We start from the raw sequence: 12,807 nt of genomic DNA, 5'->3' as shown, positions 1-12,807 counted from the left end.
GGCAGTGGGGGAGGGCAGAGGGAGAGGCAAGCTCCCTACTGAGCAGGAGCCTGATGCAGTACTTGTTCCCAGGACCTTGAGATCCTGACCTGAGCTGAAGGCAGACACTTAATGACTGAGCCACCCAGGCATCCCTCAAGGATGTTCTTATTGTGAATAGTTTTGGAAGACTGATAACAAAAGACAGGTTGTTTATTGTCCATTATAATGAAAATATTGTCTCCCTATATGGCAAAGATCAGGAAGTCTTCTTATGCATTTTAAAAGATTTGTGTTGCCTAAGCTCAGGGCTCCTCTCCTGTAATGTAAGTAGGACTCTGGGAACTTGTCTTCATTCCTGGAGCACAGGGTGCTGTCTTCCTTTGGGCATATTCAGGACATACTCACTATTTCCAATGAAACTGTAAAGGTCAGGAGAATGGGTGTCTTATCTAAATCATGTGGAACTCTGGGTTCTAGTTAGTTCTTTCACATAATTACTTTATATAATTTGGAATTTACAAATTACAAATATGCAAAATAATGCTATATATTTTACAAGGTATAGATATATAGCATTATTTTGCATATAGATATATACCTTGTAAAATATTTAAGGACATATATTGTTTGTACTTTAGGGTAGGTTCTTATGCTGGAGAGGGGAACAAGGGTGGGAATCAACAATTAAAGAGGAAAATGAAACAAAATGAAATAAGAGGGGGCACTTGCCCAGACTGATGATAGCAGTATGCCATGATTAAGTAAGTTCTTGCTACCTTAGGTTCAAAACCAAAACCAACAAAGTATAGAATTAATCACTTTCCACCAAGCAACTTGGAATGGTCTCAAACATGAGAACCCTGATTCTGACTTCAATTTGAATCGTTTTCATTCTTTTTTTTTTTTTTTAAATTTTCAGCTCTGTTAACTTTTTATGATGTCACCTCAAATGCTTTAGGCCTTTGACTTTCTGCTCTCTCTAAAGGACTTTCTATCAAACATGTCCCTCAGTTTCATGAATGTTTATTACTTCAGGATAAGATCCTCCTTGTCCTTCAGGGACCAACCACTCTGTCCCACCCTACATAGCTGGCACTGTGGCCAGGCTGTAGAGGACCTACAAGTGGAACTACCAGTACATGGAAAGTATCTTGGATAAGCACGGGGGTCTCAGAATTGGTTGGGGCTATAAAATCTCTTAGGGATACTGTGAGCAAGTTTTCCTGGAACAAGGAAATGGAGGCGTGGGTAATGGGAAATAATTGAAGGGTGGATGATAGAAGGTTAAGGAGTGAAAGAGGAGCATAAAGTAATGAGAAAGGAGTGAAAGAGTTGACTATGACAAAAACTAAAGTTTGTTTCTCATTACAGTTGGTCAGAGTTCAGCATGTGATCTGTGAGTTTCAGAATAAGCAAGTTGAAAGTAAGAAGGCAACCATACTTGAGTGGCCTGAGGGCAATAAAAGGACAGGAACTAGAACATTTCACTTCCACCTCTTTGGAGCTGGACCAATGAATATTTATGTGGTAGACAAATAGCCTGTGGAAATGTTAAAAGGAGAGGTTTTTCTCTCACTTCACAATTATAAGATTTAAATCTTAAAATTTGATAGTTTATAAAAGTGATCCTGACAATTTCACATATCATCTACTGACTTAATATGGTCATTAAAAAAAAATTATTTATTTGAGAGAGAGAGAGAGCACAAGTGGGAGGGGTCAGAGGGAGAGTGAGAGAATCCCAAGCAGACTCTGTTGAGCATGGAGCACTACACAGGGCTCAATCTCACCACCCTGAGATCACAACCTGAGCTGAGATGAAGAGTCAGACACTTAACCAACTGTGCCACCCAGGCGCCCCAGTGTGATTATTTAGATATTAAACTTCTTGTTTTGTGCCAAGAGCATTTGTAAGGTATGACAAATAAGAACACTAGCTGGCTCCATGGAATAAATATTTTAATGTATACCACACACCAAAGTGGTTATTCAGTGATCTGAATGAGATAGGAGTTTATTTTTCCCTCATATTATACATAGTTTAGGAGTGAGCAGTCCAGGACTATTATGATAACTGTGTTGTCAGGTCCCAGAATCCTCTTAGCTGTTTTTTCTATCATGTCTAGAGGAGGGTCTTTGTCTTTAAGGGTGGAGATAGTTCATCACTATATCCCTCATCCAAATAGTAAAATGCAAAATGTGGAGGTAAGAAAGTATTCTCCTTCTCTTTCCCGGCACAAACTGGGAGGGAGAGTCCACACTTTGCTCACAATACAGTGCCAAAACTTCATTGCAAGACCTCATCTAGCTACAATAGAATCTGAGAAATGTATTTACTATATTGTTTTATGCCCACCTAAGATTTTTGTTACTCTTAAAAGAACAGGAAGTATTGTTTGGAGATAATTACCAGTCTTAGCCATGTTGTAGGACATTCACAGAAAAACTTGATGAGTTTTTTGGGGGACAGAGCTTGCTCTGACAATGATGAAGGCTACAAAGAGTTCAGTTCAAATAATTAAAATGTCTGATACAATCCCTGTCCCTGTAAGTTCCATGAATAGTCTATAGCTGCACCAAGAAAGACAGGAATATAAACCAATGCTTTCAATATAAAATACACAAAATACAATAGAAGACAAACATGAGAATTGATCCAGATATGAGCTCTTAGAAGACGCTCTCAATGAACACCAAAGATGAACCAAGTTTCTCAAAGGAATAAACATATAGAGAGCTAAAGAAATTAAATGTTAAAACAATTTTTCAACAGTACTCCATAACTAATAAGTGTAGATTAATTCCTTCAGCGGAGAGCTAAAATTACCAGTTGTTCTCAGTGGCAATGTTCTCAGTGACATCTTCAGTGGGTCAGCAGCACCCCAGAAGCAAGCAGCACATTCCAGTTTTTAGCTCCTGGTGCCAAAGCACGTCAGGAGTTAGGCCTGAGCAACATGGATCTCCATCTGTCCTTTGAAAGAAAAACAGTTAAGAGTCTGTTCACTTGGTTATTCCCTGCAAAGTAAAACCACACTTAGGAAAAGAATCATCTGGCCCCCTAGTTTCTTGCTCCCACCTGCTATTACAAGATCTCAGTGTTCTGTAAGGGATCCTCTCAAACTAAGTATTTATGAAGGTCCCCCATGTATCTCTTCAAACAATGCTGGTCACTTAAATTACAGAAACAGCCATTTTCTTTCCTCCTCTCACCTCTATTGAGCATGTCAAGCTCCTCTAGAGGGAGCCCATCTGTGAGACCCTGCCCTCACCTCCACTGGCTATGCCTGCTAGGCAGTATAGATTCCTCACACTTGATGCTTCTAATACAGTGAAGCCCTGTAGGTGTCAACAGTGTGTGGAAATTGGCTCTCCTTTTAAAGATGTCCCATACAGTCCTGCTGTCTCACCAAATTTTTGTGAACAAATAGTTTTTACTTAGAGTGTTTTCTTTTTTTCTTTTTTTAAAGATTTTATTTATTTATTTGACAGAGAGAAATCACAAGTAGGCAGAGAGGCAGGCAGAGAGAGAGAGAGGGAAGCGGGCTCCCTGCTGAGCAGAGAGCCCGATGCGGGACTCGATCCCAGGACCCTGAGATCATGACCTGAGCCGAAGGCAGCGGCTTAACCCACTGAGCCACCCAGGCGCCCTACTTAGAGTGTTTTCTCTACTAGCCTTTCCCTAGGTGGAATGTGAGTCTTTGGTGCCCAATCCGATGGGCGAGACTGGGTTGAGGACACCATGTAGTACTTGGAATAGCTCCTCCCTTTCTACAGCTGTGATGTCTATTCCTTTTCTCTGGGAATGATTCTCTCCAGAGGGCTCCTCCTCTTGCAAATTCTTGAAGCTCCATCCTTGTTGCTCACTAGAAGAGCCCTAAAATGTCTGAATTCCATTTGAGTTCAAAGTGGGACACCACCCAGCAGCAAGTTAAGGAAGGAGGAGGCACAGATTAAATTACACTCCCTATTTCCTGACATTGACTGTGAGCCACAACTCCTCCCCCAACCTGGCTGTAAATAGCAAATTTCATTGGAAACTCTTAAGCCCATCTCTTTGCTGTTTGGACACAGAACAGTCATCTAGAGCTGTGCAATAAAGATTTAAATACTCAGTGTAATAAAGATTTAAGAAATAGCTCCTGATGTGTTTTCCCTTGGCCAAATGTCATTTTGCAAAAGAGAAGGATATGAGATGTGGACCATGCCTGTTAGGCAGGAAGGGGAAATTAAGAGCCTCTCCTGTATTAGGTGAGAAAACAAAAAAAAAAAACCAAAAAAAAAAAGGAAGCAAAGTCTACATCATTGGATGAGAAAGTCCAAGCACAATATGAGAAAACAAACAATTCACTTAGGTGAGCCAACTAAAGTCAGGAGGCAAGGAACCTGTGGGATTTCAAAAACCCTTCTTTTTCATGTGAATGGACCCTTTGGATAAATGGTGCTGACCAAGGCACCTCTCCACAGAGATGATTACCTATTGCCTTTTTTCCTTTTCTTTTTTTATTTATTTTTATTTTAATTTTTTTTAGTAATCTCTACATCCAACATGAGGCTTGAACACATGACCCTAAGATCAAGAGTCACATGCTCTACCCACTGAGCCACCCAGGCACCTTTTGTCTTTAATTCTGGCCAAAGCTCTTCGTATCTGGCCCTTGACAGTAGCTTGCCCTTTTATCCCTGATGTTAATCTGAGTGATGCAAAGCTAGAGTAAATCCGCATAGGCTTAACAACATGGATTCATGACTTTTGCCAGCATCATAATTCATGCTGACAAATAAATATTGCTTCACTTCTTGGGTGATTTTAGAAGTGAGTTATTCAGAAAGCATCAGCTAACTCCCAGGGGTAGCCCCTTAACATTGGGCAGAATGGCAACAGATGCCAGCAGTGAATTGCAAACAGTGACTATGCATTCAGCTGTGAGCTTTTAGAGCCCAGTTTCTGTGACATTTAACCACTCACACTTCTGCCACACATTTTTTCCAAGTAGATACTGCATGGTTCATTTAGTTGGTCAGGACAACAAGGACCCTTAGCTGGAAAGGAAATAATGATTTAATAGTTTGTCTTATTCCTAGTGAGGGAGAAAAACATTGTTTTCGTGAATTCAGCATTTGGAGCTGAACACATAATTCCCATCATGACAACAAAGAATAATAAAATCAATTCTACCTGTTCAGAGGCCATGCTCTCCCCACCCCTTAGCCCCCCTGAGGATTATCCTGAGGATTATTCTGAGGATTATAAAAGACTGTACTGGATGCTTTATAAGATGGGGGAATCTGAATCCTTTAAATAAGGAGAAGAGATAATGGTCTCTGAATCTCATCAACAATCTATATTCCTCAAATAGAATTAGAGCTGCCTCTTATATAGAAAAATGTTTATCAAATGGAAATTTTATTATCTGAGTATTGAATTCAGTGATACCAGGGGCATTCTTTTGTAGACAAAGGTCTTGCCTAGGTTTGATTTCTATCCCTTTACTGATTTAAGTGCATTGAATAACACCTTTGAAATACTGTTCAGTTTTTTTGGTGGGGGAGGGGTAGTCTTTTTTTTTTTTTTTTAAGCCAGTTGAACATTTCTTTTGGAGCATCAGTTCTTTTATATACACTTTCCCTTTTTACCCACTAGTAAGCCAAGACTTACTAAGGATCTGTCATCAGAGGGAGCATAGCTTGTGCAGACATGTGGGGGTGAACATCATAACGAAGGCTCTTCCCTTGGGCTCTTTTCTTTCCTGGTGTTTACACTGTTCCCTCCAACATTTTTTTCATCATGGTCTGAGAAGCAGTGATTTTTGTCACATTAAAACTGGACTGGTTTTCACCAGTTTGGGAGAATGTGCTGGGGAGAAACAAGTTCAGCGCCTGCCTCATCTTCTGACGCCTTCTGCTTTCTTCCCTCCCTTCCCTGCAGGCAAGAAAACTCATCATGGTCCTTGTCTAGCATCGGTTTAGTGACTAGATAACTGCTATGATTCACTCTGATTCAGGTTTTGCTTTGTTTTGATAACATAATTTTCCTAAGTATTTTGAACTATTTTTGAATTGCTGGGGGGAGGGAGAATGAGTCCTCAAAAAGATTAATACTGAGTGTACATGGTGTGGATAAAGTTATATCTGGATTAACAAATCATTTGAATGTGTGTTCAACTAATAACACATTTCTGGCATTTCTTTAACTGCAGTCATATTTGTGAAATCCCCTTCTTTTATGCCTCTCCTTATTTTTGTTGGCTCACCTAAGTAAACTAGAGATGTACTCTTATTGAGTCTTATTATGTCCATGTCCAGGGTTTTTCAAAATTCTCTCTAAGGAGCTTGAAATCCCGTCATTTGCACCATTCCTAGGCCTTGTTTCCCGACTTTGTTTTCTTTCTCCTTCTTCTCCATTTTTTTTTTCTGCTTCCTTTTCCGCTTTGGTTCATCCCTCTCTCCTGCACCCTACTCTGAAGAGTGTAGAGTGCCGCTAATTCCACTGCTTGGTACCTTTGCTCTCCTCCTAGATGCACTGCTGACTTACATGAATTCTTCTAGGTTGGTGGGACTTCTTGGCCATCTTGAGCAGGTTGCACTTGCTTCAACATGGAGACCTGTGATTTGGGTAGGAAATAATGAGAGTCCAAGCTGTATTCCCCAGATTCAGTATTCTTACCAGAAAACAAGGCTTCCATCTCTGTAGTTTGCTTGGGCAAAGTACACTTTTCAAAAATTTAAAACCATGCCTCTCATACATAGTATGGGCATGTGTCAGAGATTTGTTCAGTCATTAGTGAAGGAAGCAGTAAAATGGGAAAGCTGATTCAAAGACCACTTAAGTAAATGGGTATTTAAAGACATTGAAAAACATATATTAGAATAAGATTGTTGGGTTAGCTATAAAACTGGTTAATACCTACAAAGCAATAAAACCATAAGTTTGGGATAATTCTTCCACTAGACAGAAATCGTTTACATCTGTCCCAGAGGAAAAAAACCCTGTAAGTTAAGACGTGACTTCATAAAATCTGGGTTTTTAAAATAAGTGCTAGATAGTGAGTCAAGGATTGGTACTTAAGTAATCCTTGCATGGCTTTGTGAAAATGTTTAATATTGGAAGAACATGCTCCTTTTCCTTTAACTTATTTCTAAATTTTGGATATTTTTTGTTAATACCACTTTCCCTCATTTTAAAGTAGCCCAGGTGCAGGGATTAAACACGCTCGGCTATGCCACTCAGCTCCATATGGTAACTATTTCTCAACATATCTGCTCTAAGTCTGTGATGACCTATTTCATGAAGTGGTCCATTATGGCCAAGGTATTGTTGAAGTGTGGTGGGGAATGCAAGAATGGAACAGAAGTGATCCCTTTGTCTTATCAATATTTTACCTTTAAAATTCTGTTGTAAAGGAGCCACTTTTGAAGATTATGCTCCCGCAGAACTCATTACCACTGCATTTGATCTGGTAGGTAGGTGAGAGAAGTGTACAGCTATTTATTCAATAAAAGAACATGAGCATATTTCAAGTATCTACATACTATAGTGGCTAGAGAAAGAGATCATTTCTAGTTGTAGTAATTCAGAGAGGCTTTTGCTGATTAAGAAGGAAGAAAGGAAGGAAAGAAAGGGAAAGAAAAAAGGAAGGAAGAAAGGAAAGAGAAAGAGAAAGAAATACAAAACGATTTCTAGAAACTACTAGTTCATATTTAGAATCTTTACCATATTTGAAATGCTGTCTCATTTTTTACTTTTAAAGATTTTATTTATTTGTTTGTCAGAGAGAGAGAGAGAGAGAGAGAGCACACACAAGCAGGGGGAGCAGCAGGCAGAGGGTGAGCAGGGAGCTCCCTGGTGAGCAGGGAGCCTGCTACGGACATGATTCCAGGACCCTGGGATCATGATGTGAGCTAAAGGCAGATGCTTAACCAACTGAGCCACCCAGGTATCCCTAATTTATCATTGAGCTTCTTATGACAGCCCAAGCCAACAAGATCATGAGCTAAGCCTGTGGTGGCCCTTTTAAAAACCAAAGCCTCTGAAGGTGACAGATGAAAAGAAAGTCTTATTTTTATGGGATCTGCAAAATCCAGATGGTACAAAATCTTGTGGGCCACACCTAGCACAGTGCTGGACTTGGAGCTGAAGTTCAACCATTACTGATTTCCTTGAACTAAATGTGCTTAAGGGCACTTAGTTGTGACTTCTGGAGAGCTAAAGCTATCCATCCCTTTGTAGTGGGAGAGGCTACACACAGATGAAGCACATTGTGTCTCCTTGCTGTCTGCAGTGAACTTTACCATTGGTGCTTGGGGGTGGAGGAAGAAGACAAGACAAAATGGTGCTGGAAATTAAGGGCCGAAATGTATGCATAACAGAGGTAAAGTCTGGTCCCAGAACTGGAAGTTCCTGTGGGGAGCAGTTATTTGGTACTACAGTGTTTCCCTAAAAAGTGCTTATCAAGTCTGTGCTAGAAGAGTGCTCCTTTCTGTTGAAGCTCTGTAGGACACCAGGAGTTGGGATTGGCCTGGTCACAACACAGTAATGCAAAGAGAGTTGTTCTGATATTCTGGTTTTCACAGCACAGCATAGAGGTTAAGAATATGATCTTTGGAGCCAGACAGTACAAGAATTCAAATTCTAGTTCCTTTGTTAAGGATTGGAGCCAGAATATCCAGATTAAAATCCTGGTTTAACTACTTATTATTAACCCTTTGACCTTACTTAGGCCTTAACTTCTCTATGCCTCTGTAGGTGTCCATCATAAAATGGGGGATAATCAGTGACTATCTCATTGGTTTGTTTGTGAAAATTAAATGAGACAATATATGTTGGGCATGAAGTAAGTAGCAGATGAACATTTGGCCTCTCCTTTCTACCAGCTTAACTTAAACACTTTGTGTAGGGTGCAGAAACCATGGACAGTTAGCTGAAGCAAAACCAAAAAAGTTGGTAGGGTTTATTGTAGGAGTTTAGGGATGACTTATGGAAACCTAGGAACAAGAATGAAGATGGACCTCTGATGAAGACATAGGAACTGAGATGCCATTATAATATATATTTTTAAAGATTTTATTTATTTATTTGACGGATAGAGATCACAAGTAGGCAGAGAGGCAAGCAAAGAAAGAAGAGGAAGCAGGTTCCCTGCTGATCAGAGTGCGCGATGCGGGGCTCAATCGCAGGACCTTGGGATCATGACCCAAGCCAAAGGCAGAGGCTTTAACCCACTGAGCCACCCACAGACCCTGACCATTATAATATTATTATCCAATGCCTTAAACCTATAAGATTTTGCCCTTCACTCCTCAGTTTTTAATTAGTAATTGACTTATAAGTGTAGTATGATCTAATAACATTTTTTTTCCATTTGGATCACCAAATGTCTGAGCATTACTCATTGAATATCTTGTCCTTTTCCCACTGACCTACAATATCACCCATGTAATATGTCAGGAACATTACATATGTGGGTTCTCCTTCTAGGTTCTTCATTTTATTCATTTGTTGTCTATTCCTATATCAGTATCATATTGTCTTAATTAATGGTTTTATAATAATCTTGATCTCTGATACAACAAAATTTCCCCAGTTTGTTTTTCTTTTTTCAGGAGTGTCTTAGCAATTCTTAGGTCTTTTTTTTTGAGATAGTTTAAAAACAGAGGTGTAGATTCTTTAAACACTTACCATTGAGAGGTGGGATCTATGTTTCTTCCCCTTGTCACATAGCATCACTTCTGTTTACTCTCTTGGTTGAAGCAGTCACAAGCCTACCCATATAACGTGTGATCCTGGACTAGAAAAGTACGTTAGCGACACAATCAGTAAAAACTAAATAAAGCCTGTGAATTATAGTATTATATCAGTGTGAATTTCCTGCTTTTAGTCATTGTAGTATGATTATGATTTGGGAAGAACCTTAGAACACCATAACTCCGATCACTTCCCTCCTGAATTTAAGGATATTTTGTCCATTATTTTACCCTTTTAAAAAACCTCTACAAATTAGATAATATTTGTTTTTCACAGACAGTGTCTATATATTTCTAGATGTTTACCAGTTTCTTTGCTTGCCATTTGTCTTGCATCTCAGACACTCCTTGTGGGATCATTTGCTTCTTTCTAAAGAACAACCTTTAAACATTTCTATTGTGAAAGTCATTAAATCATTTGTAATATCTGGTTATTATTCTCATTTGTATAATGAGGCAATTACAGGAAGTAACTCGATGTGGTGAAAAGACCCCTGGACTAAGCATATATTAATATAAAGCCCAGTTTCAGCTTTGCTACTAATGATTTAACTTTGTGGGCCTCAACTACCTTGCACTTACAGCGGATGATTGCTTCAGCTCTCCCCAGCTATAAAATGATACAGTCAGATAAACGTAAAATGAAATATTGGCCCTTCTGTTTTATCACTTACATGCAACTTCTCTCAAAATATAGTTGCAGGAGAAGATTCACATGTGATAAGTTGGAATCTTTCTATAATTATAAAAATATGAGATGTAGACTCGATTTCCCATTATTAGACATTTCCCCATAGAGATCTACTGTCCATATAAAAACACTTGTCAAATATAAGAAGGGACAAGCATTACAATACATGTCTTTTCTTAAAAATGACAAAAAGACAAAACACGCATTCTCCTAAAAAGAAAATGCAGCCAGTTTACCTCCTTATAAGTAGAAATAAGGAATAAAGAGTAATAAGATCCCCTGAAATACTACCGTAGATACAATTAAATATGAAAGAACTCAGAAAAGTCACATCTTCAAGTCAGGGAAGCTTTGTGGCAAGCTCATTATAATCTTCCATCTCATGTTTCTTAGAGAGCTGGCAATGAGCATTTCCAGATGAATTTCTTTTACCCTTTGCATATTTATGACTATTTCTGTCCACAATGAATTTTATGCGTATTTTTCTTATTAAAAATATTCCCTATACTTTAGCCAGCTTCTCCAACCAGGCTTCAGACAGAACTTGGTGGTGGAGATGGCTCATCTCCAGTGGACTTACTGCCCCTTTTTACTTCAATCTTTGTCTCATTTTCCTTTCCTCAACCAATTAAAGCTAATTTCCTAGAAACTGAATAGAATGTTGGTTGCCAGGGGCTCCAGGGAAAGAGAGATGAGGTGATAAAGGTCAAAGGTACAAGTTTGTAGAATATAATACACAGCATGGTGATTATAGCTAATAGGGTACTGTAAACTTGAAAGTGGCTGAGAGTACATCTTAAGCATTTTTACCACATACACAAAATTAAATACTTTATGTGAGGGGATTATCTAGACCTTCGGTAACCATTCTGCAAGAGTGTATGTATATCTAATCATCACATTCTTCAAATATATACAATTATATTTGTCAATTATTTCTCAATAAAGTTTTAAAAAACTAGACAAAAGGATATAATTGCAGCCATTTGACAATTTGGTGTGACTTTGAATTAATAGGTTACATTCCCTGAGAGTATTTCTATTTTGCTTATCTGTAGCTTTATTATTCATTGCGGAAATACAAGTTTTATCTTTTTGATAATGATATTTTCTGATCTCTCAGGTTTCAGACAGCAGAAAAGTCTACATGGTCAGACATTTAAAGTTTTTTTCTGTTTCTTGTGGGGTGAGAGGAGGAGGATGGTGGTCTCAACATACTATCACACGGCACAGCCCTGTCCCTCCTGCGCTTAACATGTGAGCAGAAATTGAACCTCCTCAATACCCTGGGGAAATTTCTTCTTTTTCTTTTGTCCTCCTGTGTATTTGGTGAGAACATTTCTACAGAGAATAAGCCAGTAGGATTTTAGAATTTGAGAACTTAAACTCATCAACTTTTTCTCCTGTATCATGCTATTCTTAGGTACAAATCACCTATTAATACAATATCTCAAGAGGGTAGGGATAAGCATCTCCTGGAGGACTCTTATCCAAACAAACCTTTTCAGTACACAGATGAGGAAAGGAGAGTTAGTTGGACCAAATCCAGGCTAGTGGAAAACCTTATACAACTGGGGGATCTTCTTTAAGAAGAAGAGTGCACAAGTATGAATGAAACAAGGTATACAAGCAAATAGCTACTTTTAATGAGAAAACTAACACAATATATTATAATTTTAAAAAGTTGATAAATACCACAAATACTACAAAATTCAAAAAAATCAAAGTATTCTTATTAACCATCTGCTTGACATACTTGTTATTCTTTCCAACTTTTTTGACTACATACTTCTTAATCACCTCTCCAAATGATAATGTCATAATATTTTCTTTTTTAAAAAAAAGATTCTATTTATTTGTGAGAGAGAGAGATAGAGAGAGAGAGACAGAGAGAGCAGGGGGAAGAGCAGAGGAAGAGGGGCAAGCAGACTCCATGCTGAGTGCAAAGGCCGACACGGGGTTCAATCCCAGGACCCCCAGATTGAGACTTGAGCAGAAACCAAGAGTTAGAAGCTCAACCGACTGAGCCATCTTTCAATTGGAGAGAATCAAAAGGTAATTTGATCTTTTCTCCAACATGGCTGACCAAAGTTTGTTTTTGTTATAGTTTAGAAAAGGTTTTTTTTTTTTTTTCCAGTTTCATAATCCTTATTAGTAAGATTTTGTACAATTTTAGGATTGTCCAATTTGGAAAAAACCTCTTTCATGTATCAACTGCAAGCTTCTCAGGGCATTTAAGGTTTTTTGGTTTTGTTTTTGCTTTTTTTAAAGATTTTATTTATTTTACAGAGAGAGAGAGAGAGCACAAGCAGGGGGAGCAGGAAAGGGAGATGCAGGCTCCCTATTGAGCAGGGAGTCCCATGCAGGGCTGATCCCAGGACCTAGGGATCATG

At 38.7% G+C, this 12,807-nt stretch overlaps 1 long non-coding RNA gene across 4 annotated transcripts in view; it reads right to left on the bottom strand.

The window, feature by feature from the left end:
• LOC106005762 overlaps positions 1-12,068 on the bottom strand; it is a 77,696-nt gene extending 65,628 nt beyond the window's left edge. Inside the window, exons 1-4 of one of the 4 annotated variants that reach the window (XR_006603324.1) lie at positions 9,659-12,068; positions 7,363-7,436; positions 6,515-6,584; positions 2,810-2,953 (exon numbers count right to left, since the gene is read on the bottom strand). This is a non-coding gene — a long non-coding RNA (uncharacterized LOC106005762). The remainder of the gene's footprint in view (positions 1-2,809; positions 2,954-6,514; positions 6,585-7,362; positions 7,437-9,658) is intronic. The other 3 variants (XR_001179366.2, XR_006603326.1, XR_006603325.1) reach the window with 3 other exon arrangements.
• Positions 12,069-12,807: the final 739 nt, after the last annotated feature.

Source organism: Mustela putorius, unplaced genomic scaffold (genome assembly GCF_011764305.1).
Source record: "Mustela putorius furo isolate JIRA1106 unplaced genomic scaffold, ASM1176430v1.1 tig00003911_pilon_pilon_pilon, whole genome shotgun sequence".
Lineage (NCBI taxonomy): Eukaryota > Metazoa > Chordata > Mammalia > Carnivora > Mustelidae > Mustela > Mustela putorius.
Note: the sequence above shows the minus strand (reverse complement) of the source record. Positions and strands in the feature narration are given on the sequence as shown.